Consider the following 16,275-nt stretch of genomic DNA (forward strand, 5'->3'; position numbering starts at 1 on the left):
TCAGTGAACGCGTGGATATAAGTTTTTTGAATGTGCGATAAAGTATGTGGGAGTTATTAGCCAAAACGCACTTTCCTTTATTATAGCGCCACCTAGTGGTGGAAATTCAGGATGACAATAGATTATAAAATTTTTCACCATGTGTGACTTATATTTAAAGTTTCATGAGTTTTGGGGTATGTTCAGGCAGTGAAAAATGCAATCATTTCGTCACGAGAATAAAAATAATAAATAATCATTCGAAATACAATAGGGACCTCGCAGGTCGTTGCCTGCTCGGGCCCTAATAAATAAACATTCGAAATACAATAGGGACCTCGCAGGTCGTTGCCTGCTCGGGCCCTAAATATCAACAATCTTTCTGTAAAGTTGCTGACTCCACCTTTAAGTGCATGGGTTGAGCAGCAGGTTAATTACATTCAGTAAATAGAGGAGTGAGTGTGCCTATGAATGTCTGTGTATAGTGATGGCTATAGCACCCTTGCCTGCTTTGTCATAATCACAGTCAATCTCAACGTAATAAGCCTGTCTGCCCCGTCTCCATTTTGATTAGTATGGCAGATTCCAATCCAAGAAGTGCATGACTTCTAACAGCCCCACTCTTGGGACAGACACACTGAGCACGTAGTAGCTGTTCCTAATCTACTGGATAAGGAGGCTGTTCTCGAGGTGTGATTGATGCTGTTGTACTCCCACAGCCGAGTGAGACTTTGACTCCATGCCATGATTTACACTGGTCTTCATTTCCCCTGTACCTCTTTCCTGTCATTATCTGTATCCAAATTTAGCATACATGCCAAAAAGTTAAAAATAGACATCTGCAATCTCAGCAGTGAAATTCCATGTCATCCAGTTCCGTTACTCCTTTTTCTATTTGGTTATTCGTCTTCACAGAGACTTGAACACTGTCTTTTTCCTCATGACCAACTTTTGTGAGAACTTTTGTAGGGGGTTATTTTCTTTTCCTATTCCCATGCAATGCCAGTTCATTTCTACATTTTTAGTGAATGAAAGCTGAGCATCTCCTCCTTTGCTGCCGGAGAGGAATGCCCGGCTCAGCAATCCTCCCATCAGCCCACTAATGAGATCAGCTCTCCCAGCTGCTCTGACACAGACTCTCTGACTCCCCTCTGAGAGGGTAACCAGGCATACTGAGGAGGATGACCATTGCAGAAACATACAAGCAAAACTTGTTAATGCATAATGTTAACACAATGTATCTAATTCCAACATTCATCAGCTACACCAACCCAAGGCATGCATCAAATAAATTGTTTGATGAATGAAGATACAGTGCCAGTGTTTAAAGTCAAATGTGGCACATTTGTTCCGTGATTGCTATGTTTGTCTTGCTTTGTATGCATTCTAGCTAGTAACTCACCATCACTATAAATCTAGATGACAGTTAAAAGAGTCAAGGTGTCTGGCAGATACATAAAGTTAGCCAGAGCCAGCTAGATCTCCTGTAAAATGGATTCCAAGTGCACAAACCTCTGACCTTTTTTGGGTCCATGCAAAACAATGCATTACAATGCTTGCCAGATTTAGGAAGTGGTGACCTCTGTTTGGTGATGAGGAGGCCGTCTGTACTTTGTCCAAAGGGCCTATGGCTCATTAACTGCAGCTGCAATTTGGCTACTGTACCTTTCAAATGATGTGTGGCTGGTGTGAGATGCTGGCCAGGCAGTGGTATAGGTGATAAGGCTGAGAATAAATGAGAGGCATCACAAACCACGTGATACGTGACACAGACCAGATAGAAGAAGAACTCTACTGCGGGTTAGTTGAAAGAAGGGGGGAAGGCTTCAATGAAGGTTGGCATTCAATTTGTAAGGACTTACAAATTATTACTAACATTCCCCATTTGTTAACTATAAATCTTAAAAAAGCAATTCATCTAGACAGATACACATAGACAGAGTCACACCCTGTTACATTCCTTCCCCTAAATTACTTCCTTTTCTGAAGGAAGTAAGCTTGCCAAGATTTATCTGTTACATTTCCAGAGTCAGATGGGGGAATCAGTACCAGTTATGATTAAGGAGCGTTATGGGCCTGTGTGTCATAGAGACAGGTGCTTATCTAACGCACAACAAACTGAAGTTCATTCAACTTCTCTGTACTGTGCAGGGCATTGTATATTTCATTATCACTTCTTATGAGTGTGTGGAGGACTTTTTCCGAATTCTTTCTACCATGAAAGAGAAAGGTGATAGCTACAATAATAAGACTGACTGTGTGCTAACTTAGTTTGGAAATACCCCATCAAAAGTAACAAAAAGTGCAACCAAATAAATGTACAGTAAACAGTTTCAGAGTTGTTTAAATGGTAAAATAATTATGCTAACAGGCTAGCAATCACAGTGTTAACTTCTCAGTGTTTAGCAAGTATAAATATAATGATCTTAGTTTTAGCATGCTAATCATAGACTGTATAAAATATGAACAGATCCTCCATGACGTTATCTATACGTTTCCGGAGAGCCAATGTGAAGCTCTATGTGGGTGGGTCCTGTGGCTCCAGGTGGTGGCATCTTAGCAGTGCCTTACTCTTTCTAACCACCTGCTTATTCATAAATTGGAAGTCTATGTTTAATGACTCATTACTGGAGCCAGCCTCATGTGGCCATTTGAGGAACTGCCACTTTCAAACTGGCTTCATTTTTCAGCCCTGGATGTTGCCGCTTGATGCTAATTTGCTTATTGGTGCCAAAGACAAACTACAGCTGAGGCTGATGGGAATGTCATAGGTTACAACTTTAACCTGGTGATAGTACTAGGAAAAAGCCAAAGGCATACTATGTAGCAAGTGTTGCTTACTCTGTTTACAAAGATGTCTTTATTGTCAATGTACAAGTCAGTCAGTCCAGATCCAGTCCTGTAGTTGTGAGGCTGTGTTGTGAGTAGTTTACAAGTTACAAGATGCAAACTTGGCTCCTCCTCCCCCCCGCTCAACAAATTGAAAGTAAAACCAAGAAAACCAAGATTTTAGAACTAGTTTTGTCCCCTAGGCATTTCCGCTCACCAAATTTGAGTTTTCTCTGTGCAGTGTCCGCTATTTTTAAAACTTTGAGCCCAAATGGTGGCGCCTAAAAATATCCCAAACACAGCAAAATGAAAAGAAAAGAGAAAATACAGGCAGAGATCTGGGTTTCCTCTGCAGATACAAACCATAGACTGTATAAATAATGGACGTAGACACCATGACATCACCCATTGGTTTGTGGACTGCCCATTTCAGGCATCAAGTTCAGCGTTAGACTCTCATGCCATCTTGTGTAGCCATCCTTTTTTATGAAACGGGGAGCAGAACATATTTGGGGATCTGACGACACTGACTACACACCTCTCTACACCTGCCTGACTGAGCAAAGTCGCTGCTAATTCATGTTAGCATTAACTTGAGCATTAACTGGGATGTTCATTTTGGCTAGCAAAAAATAAAAACAAAATGTTCGTTACTTACCTAAGAAAACTGAACAGCGATTCCTTGGAGTGTCTATTAGTACAACCAAACACTGAACAAGACATTTTTAATGAACAAAATGTTTAAAAAGTTAAACAAGTGAAAATACAGTGAAAGGGTCAAAGTTATGAGAGAAAACCGGTAAACGTTAGTGACCTGTCAATCAAAGGTAGCCACGCCCCAAATCATATGATTCTTTGTCTTCTATTTTCTTCTAAATGGAGCCATTATTAGAATTATTAAGATAAAATTTTCTTGAAGAAGATCTTTTGCTAGCGATGGAGACCATAATGTTGTCCTAAAAAATGTTTGAGTTAATAAATCAAGTGAGAAGTTTTCTCATTTTGTGTTGAAATGAATAGAGGCAAATGCTTCTGCAGCCACCATCAGCACCCCCAACTGGAATTTTCGGTAAAATGCAGGTTGAAGGCACTTCCTGGTTTGCCTCACTGCTCAGACCTGGAGGTTGGCGCCTGATACAGACACAACCACACACTTCTAATTGGTCATTAGTGTTGATTGAGAGGGATTATTTTTGTTTGAGTCTTTGCATTGTTTTGTTTTTTTATGAAAATCATCCATTGTATATAGTTCATTGTTAAGGGAACATTAATGTGTGCAAAATTGTCATGAAGATCCATCCAATAGTTGTGCAGACTTTCCACTATAAACCACAGCTCAACTTCATGGTGGCTGTAAGGGAAAAGTACAGGGACCACCAAGTATTTAAGATTTGTCCTCAGGGGAACCATGAATGTTGGTGCCCAATTTCATGGCAATCCACCCAATTAGCTTTAAATATTTTATTCTAGAGCCATGGCACTAGCTACTGAAAAATAAACTTTTTCAAAAAGAACCCCCATGTTGATAGTAATACTTCCCTCCCGGTCTCTAAGGATCCACATGGCTTTACCCTCCTCTGGTCCCCAAGCCGTGATAACATTCATGTTTAGGATACCCGAGAGCCCATGTCCAATGGGAGGTCTATACCATTTCACAGTGTGACAGGCTGTTTCTTTCACTTCATGTGTTGTTAACTTTTATTTTCTCCTGCGGATGCTGCAGGGTGAAACTTGCTGATGAGTCCCTTCTACTTCTCCTTCTCACAGTTTACTTCATTTCACTGGAATCTCTGGCTTTTTGTCGGTTTCTGTGGTTGCACCATGAAGCTGCCTTTAAAAAATGCAACTGAACAGCATTTCTTTCCTTTCCTGTGGCTTTCGATTAATTGCATCTTCCTTAAAGAGCCAACTTGCATTGGGATGTACTTGGATCAACCCTGTCAGCTGTGTGGCGTTCGTTGGCTGGGCCACTGGACTCTTGACCAAAGCCCTTGGCAGATTAACATTCCTGCGGGGGGACCACTGTTTCTTTGCCATTATAAATAGGCAGGATTAGACCATACACAACAAAACAAACAAGGCTTTCTGTTGTAGCAACATACAGTACGTGTTGATGAGGGCACAGTTTCTCTAAACAGCATACAAGTCTGAAATGTGTATACTTTGAAAAACTACAATTTTGTGGCTTTCAATTGTTCCCATTGTACCCCACTCCTTTTCTATCTACTCCCACTGCTTCCTCTACACCCCTTATCTAGACTTTGTATGTGTGTGGTGTGTGACCGGTGCATGTTTCTGATGCTTTGCGGCTGCCATGTTGACATTCTTCGAGGCTTGGCCTGCATTTCACATTTGTGCAGGTCAGCGTGTTTTGTTTGCTTTAACTATTATGGGAGACCCCCAGTTGTTATTTTGCACTTTGAAGGAACCTTAAAAATGCCTCTGCTGGTGTGGTATGCTCTGCTGCACAGAAAACACTTGAGCCTCGGGGGAGGTGTCTTTAGAGTGTACTTCTGTCAGGACTCACTGACTGATTTTATTCTTCTGAGTTTTTAGATGCCCAGGCCACATGGCTTACAAGACAGCCTACATTCATGAGTCACACTGCAGTGTGTGTGTAGCAAACATACAGTAGTCCTAAGCAAACCCAGGCTCCTCACACACATGCTTTGCCAGACTTTACACACACAACAGGAGCCACTGTTTCTGAAACATATCTCAACTCTTTTATATTCTTCCAACAAAAAGTCACTTCACTTTAAAGTCTGCCTCTTGTCAGACAAAGAAAAACAAAAAGTAATGTGACTGTGGTCAGCCTGTTTTTACTCAGAATTAATCATCAGAGTTACTATCATGAGTCAAAAGCTGCAGTTTGACAGGAAGTCATTAGGATTGGCACATTCACATTCCTAAAAGGAAGGTAATGTAAATACATTCTATCTTGCAGTGACCCTCCCACACAGGGCCCAAGTTCATTAACAAGTTATTGGAAACTTCAACTCTGAGGTTTACTGTTTCACCTCTGTGTTGTGACAGGAATTCTTTATGATGCAGAGGCACGGAAGAGAACGGTAGCATGACTTATATCCCCCAGTAATAATCCATAAGCTGAGCTGTGTTTTTGGACCATGATCAAGGTGTTTCTTAGGATGACGAATGCTATGTTTCATTTCTTTAATCCTGCTGAAGTCAGCTGTGGTGGTCAGACATTTACTGGTAACGCTTAAACACTTTTCTGGTACCAATAAAACGGATGACTTTCCCTTCTAAGTAGGATTACATCATTTATAAAAACAACAGTTATTCTTACAATGTGTTTTACTTGCTTAATAGATATTTAGAACTTTTCAAAGCAAGGCCTTGACGCAAATGTTAAGCTGTAAACATATAGTCACCTTATAAAGTGGATAAACAAACTTGTTAGCAAACAGCTGCCTATTTTATACTTAAAGCAGATAGAGAGCATCATTAGCATTTTTTAAAATTGTGTTTCCATGGACCTGGTGAATGTAAATAAAATATTCAATCTTGTTTGAACTCTGTTTTGGTCCCCTACCCTAACTCCTGAGGGAAACGTGGCATTTGAGCTGCTGCATTCACACAATGTAGACAAAAATCCCATTTTTCTAAATGAGGGTGTTCATGCATCATTCCAAGCCCCACTGCTAGCCCTGTAGTTACACAATTTAAAGAAAGATTACATAACAATTTCACCTTTAAATTGCAGGTTTAAAATCATTTTGATTCTACAGTGACTGCAATAGGGAGAACGGTGCAGTACGATCATCCATTTCATTGGATCATATTTAATGAAGAAAAGCTAACTTTGTCCACTGTTTAGTGCTGAGCATGTAGGTTTATCAATGCTTTTAGACTGAAGCTGCCTGTTGTGCCTGGAAACAACGCCATTAAGAGCTGTGAGACAATGCAAGTCATAAATCCATAACAAGCCTCAGTTAAAAATGTTTCTATTCCTTAATCTCTCTTGTTTGTTTGTTTGTTTGTTTGTTTGTTTGTTTGTTTGTTTATTTGTTTGTTTGTTTGTTTGAGACTTGGCTGTACAAGTCTTTTAGTTCTCATTCACCAAACTGGACCAGCCTTGAGCCTGTCCCCTTTTACTAAGAAGGTGCATGTTGATGAGATTTCATCATTCTTATCATCATCCACTGTAAAATTGCCATTTAAGGCAGTTACAAAAGAGTGAAAAGAATTTCATGCCGCAGAGCTTCAATAGTAGTATAGCTGCCAACAACATGTCATCAGAGCAGCCCTGTACTGTGAAAGGGAAATACGTTGGGCACTAAAAAAACGTCTTCCTAAAGCAAACATTTCCATGACTATTACACTACGACTGGACGTGACAGTCACAGAGATATTAGATGAGAGAATATCTAAGCCTTCAGTAGCTGGCTGCAAGAGATAATAATACAGCAGAGACCTGCATAAAGACCCTGAGGCAGCTGGGACTCAAAGAATTTTCCAACTGAACTAAGTTGCGATGCCAAAATAAGCAAATAAAAAATTAAATAGAATCTAAAAAAGTAGAAAACTCTCAGGAATTGGCAAGCCAAGATGATGATGATCATATGGTGAACAGAATATTAATTTTGCATTGTTTATTTTGGACTTATCAGGACTGTCAGAGTTTACGTGATAATGACACATTATGGTAACTTTATTTTGACAGCACTAATTGCTTTGATGAATGAAGGCAGGTTATGTTATGATAACCCTTTGCCCAAAGGTGGATAGCAACTCTCAAGCAATGGATAAAGACATTTTATTTTGAATGGCAAGTTCGAAACCCTTCAAAACCCTGACCAATGGGTCTGTCTTTGAGAAAGTTATTTTCAGTTACTGTTAAACTAAAAGTAGGTACCGCAGGAGTCAGGCTGTTTTCATGAAGGATTTGTATAATTTCTGACAAAAAGTAATGCCCTGGAATTTATATGGGTATGATGAAAGTAAGCTATCTGGCGGGCAGGAGGGGAAGTGGACCGCACAAATGAGCTCAGCACTTTCAGCCAAGACACTGGTGAAGTGTTTTTTGAGCCTAGCTCTGTTCTCTTGGTGATTGCGGTGCCTAGTCTGAAGAAAGTGTTTTTGATGCCTGTCCTAACCATTTTACAACATACGTGTTAAAACACCGATCGTCACATATCAGCAATGTGTTGTGGTCATGTGTCAGTAACATGTAGAAAGCAGTGCTTGTCATTTGTTGTGTTTTGGAGGATATCATACAATTCGCGTTGCAATTGATTTTGCATGAATCATATGAACCTGTTCATAAGAATATGTTGCTGGAGTACATCTAGTCTCAGATACCTATTAGCCCTAAAACATCTATAGTTTGTCACAGACCAATTAACATGTTAGAGGATGAGGGTTTGGTGAAATAGTTTAGATCACATCCAACCACCATATCACATATATACAACTTGTATGAAGACGCCACGAGTAGCAGAGGAGGTGGAACTGATAACTCACAACTAGACAGCACATTATTTGGACCAGCAATGGTAAAATGGGAAAGGACTGTGCTTATATAGCGCTTTTCTAGTCTTTGTGAACACTCAAAGCCCTTTACATTACAGATTACATTCACCCATTTACACACAGATTCACAATGGTGGCTGAAGCTACCCTACATCAGGAATTCATGCGATGATCGCAGCATCAGGAGCAATTTGGGGTTCAGTATCTTGCCCAAGTATACTTCGACATGTAGGCTGCCGTGGTCAGGGATCAAATTCCCCGACCTTCTGATCAGTGGCCGACTGCTCTACCAACTCTTACCAATGGGAAGTACTAGTTACTGGACATAATTCCAGTTCTGTGAACCAAGGTTATTATAGTTACTGAAAACGAAAACGAAATAACGAAAACTAGAATTGAAAAAACATTTTCCTTACCTGAAATAAAAATAAAAGCTAGAGTTTTTTTTAAAAGCAATAGTTTACTGAAACTGTTTTGTGTGGTTACAAAACTAACTAAAATTATAGTGAAAATGTCTTAAGTATTTCGTCTTTCTCAACTTTTCTTCATACTTAATCCAGTGTTTCTATTTCTCCACAGCTGAGTGTGTGTATTCCTGCTTTGCGGGCTTCCAGGAGAGACGCCAGTGAAATTACCATAATGACACCATTACCAAGAGCAATTTCTCAGCTTTCAGAAAACATTGGAATTTTCCGATAGCGTAAACCATTCAGTTATTATGGTAATCCGAAGTGCGCATGTCTTCAATTCGCCCATGATATTACAAATCATATTTTTTTTGCAGCACAGAGAAAACTTAGACTAAGACTAACTAGGCCTGTAAACAGGACTGAACGGGACCGAGCAGAGTAGAGCCGTCGGGGGAGGCCAGGTCGGGCGCTGCGCTGGGTTCACTACCTATGAGTACCAAATGGCGTGTCTCCTACTACAGTGCTCATGGTAGGTGAAAAAGATGTTAATTCCTGTAGCCAGCAGGGGGCGCTATGACTGTGTGTCAATATTGACACGTGGGTGTGTTCCGGCTGGACCCTAATCACGTGTGTGAAATTTGGGACAGATTGGACAGTGTATGGTCAAGTGATCCAGTCTGGTGTTAGATGGTGAGACGCCATATTTTGCCGCCATGCCACACCCACATAGTGTGACTGTTGGTAAAGATTTGAATAGCTTTTGATCCCAAAAGCCTTGTGATGGTACTGACCAACTTTGAAGTCAATCAGGTTAAATCTGTAGGAGGAGTTCATTAAAATATGAAATGTGGTCATTTAATGAAAGGGGGCGTGGATATAGCATAAGGGGCGGGGCTTTATGAATTTTTATGATTTAGTGTTAAGGGCTGGACTCTGATGAAGCATGAGAAGTTTGGAGCAGATCGGACAAAGAATGGAGAAATTATAACGATTTCGTGTTTTATGGCGAGATGCCATAATTTGGCGTGTCTGTGTTTTACACGCCCGATGTGGCCTCCTCCGACGGCTCCACTCTGCCCGGTCCCGTTCAGTCCTGCTTGCAGGCCTAGTTATCAGTGGATTTGTCACCATGAGCTGCCTCTTTCACATTTCACAGTCATCTGACTGATTGTTGTTATAAAAGTTGTAATGAGGCCAGCTGTTAAATAGATGTGTGTTGTTTTTCAGCCTTCACACCGAAATTTCACCTAAAGATTCATTATTGTACTTTCACTTTAAAAGCTTGTCAAATCTGATACTCTCCAACACCAACACAGGCACGCTTCCGTTTATTTTCTCAAGATAATTTCACATCACTATCACATGTAGAAATAAATACTCAGACCTGGGTCTTGGCCCTTTCTGCTGCACTGTTGAAACTAGTGTCCCAGTGATGCAGGGTGGGGTGCAGGGGAAGCAATTTCTCTATCACTGTAGTCATTACCCCTCGCCCTTATCACGGATGTTTGTCTAAGAAACTCTGCAATAGCACGGCCCTTATGAGAATGGGGACGGTATTATCCTTTGTGAGATAGAAGATGTCTCTGATGAAGCAGGACTATATGGTCATTCATAGTTTATTCAGTAGAAAGCAGCCCTTCAATGTGCAGCACACCACCCCACAAATCATATAAATTGTCTTATATTGTCCTTGCATAAGACAAGGCAGGTGATTAATAGGGAAATCATGCAGTGCAAATGGAAAATAGATGCATGGTTTCAGCCACCAATTTACTCTAAGTGCCACATGCCTCTATTTACACAATAATCAGGCTCATTCTACCAAGAAAAGCCTCCTATTTTCTTTTATTTTGTATTTTAGATAATTGCTAAAGTTTTTTTTTATTCCTTTTTGTTTTACAGCACATTATAAGCTACTTAATAGCTGCCAGTGATTGTGCTCCATGTGAATGATGTGATGCCATTTGCTGTGAATCCCCTGTCGCGCCGTTCAAGATGAAACCGACCTCCTGTGTGGGCTTTGTTTGAAGAGGCTGAGCTCATAAACAAACCACGAGGGAGTTGCAGCAGGATGTTTATGGGGATGTGAGGTAGAATGAATTAGGAACCGCAGGGGTTTAAGCACCAGGGCCTTTGCCACACACACATATATATGCACGCTCATTCACACATATATACAGTGCTCAGCATAAATGAGTACACCCCCTTTGAAAAGTAACATTTTAAACAATATCTCTATGAACACAAATACAATTTCCAAAATGTTGACAAGACCAAGTTAATATAACATCTGTTTAACTTATAACATGAAAGTAAGGTTAATAATATAACTTTTCATTCATAATTTTCAGTTTTACTCAAATTAGGGTGATGCAAAAATGAGTACACCCCACTAAAAGTCTCGGGAGCAAAGCTAAGTTTTAGACTACAAATGTCTAATTTAACAATAATCGACCCCAGGTGAGTCTAATTATTCATTACACAGATGTCCAGCAGACAGTTGACTATAAAAGGGTGTTACTTAAATAAAACCCCTTCCCATTTCATGTTGTTAGCAATGGCACCACATGTCTCAAGACCTGAGAAGGAAAATAATTTCTTTACACCGCAAAGGTGAAGGCTACATGAAGATAAGCAAAGCTTTACTTATCAGTCAAGAATACTGTAGCAAAAGTGGTACAAAAATGTAAAAAAGATGGAACTGCAACCATCTCACAGAGACGTCCAGGCCGTCCGCAGAAGTTAACACCTCGACAGCAGCGTCTTCTGATGAGAAGGGTCCAAGAAAATCAGCATGCAAGTTCATTGCAGTTATCTAAGGAATTAGAAAGCCAAACTGGGGTGACTGTTTCTGGTGACACAATACGCCGTACACTGCAGAGGAATGGCATGCATGGGTGCCGTCCACGAAGGAAGCCTCTCTTAAAGCCCAGGCACAAAAAAGCCTGTCTAGAGTTTACCAGGGCCATGCTGACAAAGATGAAGACTACTGGGACTCTGTACTCTGGAGTGATGAGACCAAGATAAATGTTTTTGGAACTGATGGCTTCTAAACTGTGTGGCGTCGCAAAGGTGAGGATTACAGAGAAAAATGCATGGTGCCTACAGTGAAACATGGTGGTGGCAGTGTCCTTATGTGGGGTTGCATGAGTGCTGTTGGTGTCGGGGAGCTGCATTTCATTGATGGTATCATGAATTCACAGATGTATTGCTCCATACTGAAAGGGAAGATGCTACCATCACTCCGTGCCCTTGGTCGTCGTGCACTTTTCCGACATGACAATGACCCTAAACACACATCTAAAGGCCACTGTTGGATTTCTGAAGAAGAACAGGGTGAAAGTGATTCAGTGGCCAAGTATGTCTCCTGATCTGAACCCAATTGAACACCTATGGGGAATTCTGAAGAGACAAGTTGAGCATCACTCTCCATCCAGTCTCTAAAAGAGGCCATTCTTGAGGAATGAAAAAAGATCAATGGAGCAAAATGTTGTCAACTTGTTCATTCCATGCCTAGAAGACTTGGTGCTGTCATTAAAAATCATGGAGGCCATACAAAGTACCAGATGTAATAGTTTTTGTTGTGGGGTGTACTCATTTTTGCATCGCCCTTATTTCAGTAAAACTAAAAAATGTGTAATCTAAGTTATATTATTAACCTTACTTTCATGTTATGAGATAAACAGATGTTATATTAACTTGGTCTTGTCAACATTTTGGAAATTTTATTTGTGTTCATTGAGATATTGTTTAAAATGTTACTTTTCAAAGGGGGTGTACTCATTTATGCTGAGCACTGTATATATATATATATATATATATATATATATATATACACAGATGTACACAAAATGCCGCTCTAAACAATCTTGAGTTCTGTATATCCTGCACACAGTAAGTCCAGTAAAAGCTGAAACCACTGCTTTACTTCAGCAACACCAGTTTTATATTCAGTAAAATAACCTTAACAAGATTTGTTTCATTTTGTTGTGAGCTATAAAAGTCGTTTTCTCACACTAACTGCGGGAGAGGCCAGATGGGGAGGTTTTGCACGTGAGACACAGACAGGCAGAGAAGGAAGGAAGAGATGAGGGAGAGTCTATCAGTACAGGAGCCATCTGCAAAGTCTTAACCCCGAATATAAACCAGAAGTGCAACACCGTGACACACATGGTCCAAATACATGAATAAAAACAACACATTTGCACAATTTCTGCGTTTATGAGCGTTCCACTTGCTGCATAATGTTTACCATGTGTCTGCAGCAGTTGCACGCATCCTGTGGCGGCTGCTTTGTCGTTGTGTAGCTCTCCCATGGGAACAAAAACCTAAGCCTTACCCTTGTTTGAAACTAAGTAGTCTTCATTATCAGTGCTCAGCTTATTTTGGCCATTTAGCTGCAGCAGCCCCTTGTTTGAACTTTCATTCTGAAGCTGGTACTCCTGGGCAAAACATTGGTCTGAACTTAGAACAACAGCTAGATTCTGGCATAGTAACAGCCTGTTCTGACATTTACACTGTGCTCTACTTACCCAACTGTGAGTGAGCTTATTTGTGCTTTGTGTGTTGTGCCGATGGAAGGTCAAAAGTTTTGGCGGACAACAAAAAATAGATAAGACATGTTGTTGTCTGTCTCCTTGTTGTAATAGTGCTTGTTCGTCAATCAGTAACCTGGTCTATAGGAAAAAATGTAAGCAATTTTTACGTTTATGAAAAGCAATGTGCATATGTTGCTCTGTGATGATTTATCTTTTTGTCCTGTGATAAAGCAATGTGATGTTAAAAGTCGTGTAGCTTTGCTGAGGGGAGGAATGGGAGTGGTGAATGGCACCAGCTAACCCAGGACTTTAAAGAGGCTGCCATTCATGTCCCAGTGTTTGAAGTTTTGTGCAGAAGTAGTGATTTTTGCAATTTGTAATCACTGGCCACATGCTCCAAAAATATAGGGGGCAGTATTTCACTTTGTGCAACCAAATGTAGCGTTCGAGTAATCTCGTTAGACATGCATTAAACCTGCAATGTTCAAAATGTAGAGTGAACTTTCCAATGTAAAATTAAGACCCACACCTGAACTGATATTCTGTGTTTAAGAAACTGTTGCAATGGACAGGTCCCCAGAGAGTCTTATCTCAGGCAATACAGCCTGCTAGCTCCACGGCTAAGCTCAGTCCATTTGTTTTCATGCAGCATGGTCTCTGATATCACCAACACGCAGCTGTTCATAAACCACATCCCCCTGTTGTTCAGCTTGTTGATGAGAGAGCGGGCATTGGCAAGAAAGATGCTGTACAGCAGGTTATGTGGGGCTACTCCTAGCCTAGACTGGATCCTGGATCATCTTACTCAATTCTGCTTCCTCTTACAAAGATGTGACTCCTCTCTGCCGGCTGTTGTTCTCTATGCGCCCCTTTCTGTGACTCATCTCTGCTGGGAAGAGGGTAAACACTCTGGAGACTTAACCATTGTAACAGTCTTTTAAATGCAGAATCTCAGTTTGTGTGTTGGTTTTAACTGTAGCTTAAGTTTTAAACTAAAGCTGCTAACTGATGTACAGCCTCAGGAGCAGTGTAGTTGTGTCTTTTATTAATTTTGTCTGAGGGCAGACTGAACGCTACAGTGACTCACTACTGCCTCTTGAGGCATAAGTGGTATTACGGGCCGTAAATATCGTAATATGCATTAAATATCTCTACAACACAAAAAATAGATGTCTTTGACATAATGTTAACACTTCATTCTGTTGATAATGATAATTGATAAGATAAGTCTGCCTTGTACCATTAAACCTAACCCTGTCATTTTCACACCTAAACAAATGGTTTTGGTCTTTTTAAGTGTTCAAAACGGCAATAATTACATGTTTACAATGTGTTGCGGTAATGTTTCCAGCATGTTTTAAACAGCAGTTGTCACATGTCACAATGAAAATGAGGTTTGAAGGAATGTAAAATGCCAATTCTAGTGGTGACTTGCTGCTGTGTAGCAGAAGTGTCCTCGAGTTAAAGACAGACCACTGCATGACTCTAGGCTACAGAGGTCAGAGCAGCAGGTCAGATCTGTTGGCTGTGAGTAAAAAATAACATTTCATTAATTTTAAATCGTTATTATAAGTCTCATAGAAAATGACCACTTTACTATATTCTGCTCTCTATTGCTAACTGATTAAACACAGCTGTGATTCCACCTATATCCAATTCATGAAAACATTTACTCTGTTGTTCCAAAATCTGGTGTCAGGTAGGTCTTTCTCAGGATAAATCCCCACAGGAAGTCATATGTTTTATGTTTCCAGCAGCAACAACAGTAGCCTTTACGGGATAACCAGGAGAATCTGGCAATGTATTGATAGTTATTATGGCTTCGGTAGCTGAAAAAGAAAATAAAAAGGGAGAAAGATATACAACAAAAGACATACAATATGCAATGTACACCATGTCAATACACCAAAGAGATTATCATTTTTCAAAGACGTCACCAAAGTGAATTAATCCTGCATAATCTGATTGTAAAATGTCAAAATTTAATACTGAAGTGATTCCAAAGCCGTGGCCTTGTTTCCTAACTCCCTAGAAGGGAATGTCCAACCTTGAGAATTTAGGGTCTTCTGGGGCCAAACGCATGCTTGACTGCTGACCGCTCAACTGATTCACTCATGTACCAGCAAGCCAGGCTGCAGCAGGAGCACGGGCTTTAATGAGAGTAGAGCTAAAAGGAAGGACGCTTTTCCATGAGTGTATTGGGACGCTGTGGAGAAAATACATAAAACGATATGATAATTTTTAATCCTTATATACTAATTTTAAAACTGTACAAAGACAATATTTTTAATGTCCAAATTGACTTAATTTATTGTTAATTGTTGTCAATTGTAAATGTACACTCTGATTTTGATGCCTTTAACACATTCCAAAAAAGTTGGGGCAGGGTTTGCCTGTCATGTTTACCACTGTGTTACATTACCAATAGTCAGTAAGCATTCAGGAACTTTTTAAAGTTTTGAAAGCAAAAGTCTTTCTTTGATAAATGACTTTCAGTTGCAGTCCGGGGTTACTGTTGTTGTGATATGGGTTTCATAATGTGCCACATATTTTCAGTGGGAGCCGATCTGGACTGCAGGCAGGTCAGTCTAATGTCCTTTGTAGCCATGCTGTTGCAACATGCAGAATGTGTCTCTGCATTGTCTCGCTGAAATAAGCAGGGACGTCCCTGGAAAAGACGTTGGCATTGGCATCATATGTTGCTCCAAAACAGGGTGTCGTGCTGTGGTCCTGCTCGGCAGGATTTTCAAAGACAATTTTCCAGCTGTCGGCTGCTTTGTGGATATTGTTGATACGTGGCTTTCACTTTGCATGGTAAAGACCTAACTTGCATTTGTAGATGCAGCGAGGATCCTGAACACATGTAGTAATGTCCTCTGTATGAACATGTTGGTTTTTAATGCAGTGCTGCCTGATGAGTCAAAGGTCACAGGCATCCAAAGTTGGATTTGAGCTGTGTACCTTACATGCAGAGATTCCTCCAGATTCTCTGAATCTTTTAATGATGTTATGGATTGTAGATC

Source organism: Centropristis striata, chromosome 18, assembly GCF_030273125.1.
Source record: "Centropristis striata isolate RG_2023a ecotype Rhode Island chromosome 18, C.striata_1.0, whole genome shotgun sequence".
NCBI classification, from domain to species: Eukaryota; Metazoa; Chordata; class Actinopteri; order Perciformes; family Serranidae; genus Centropristis; species Centropristis striata.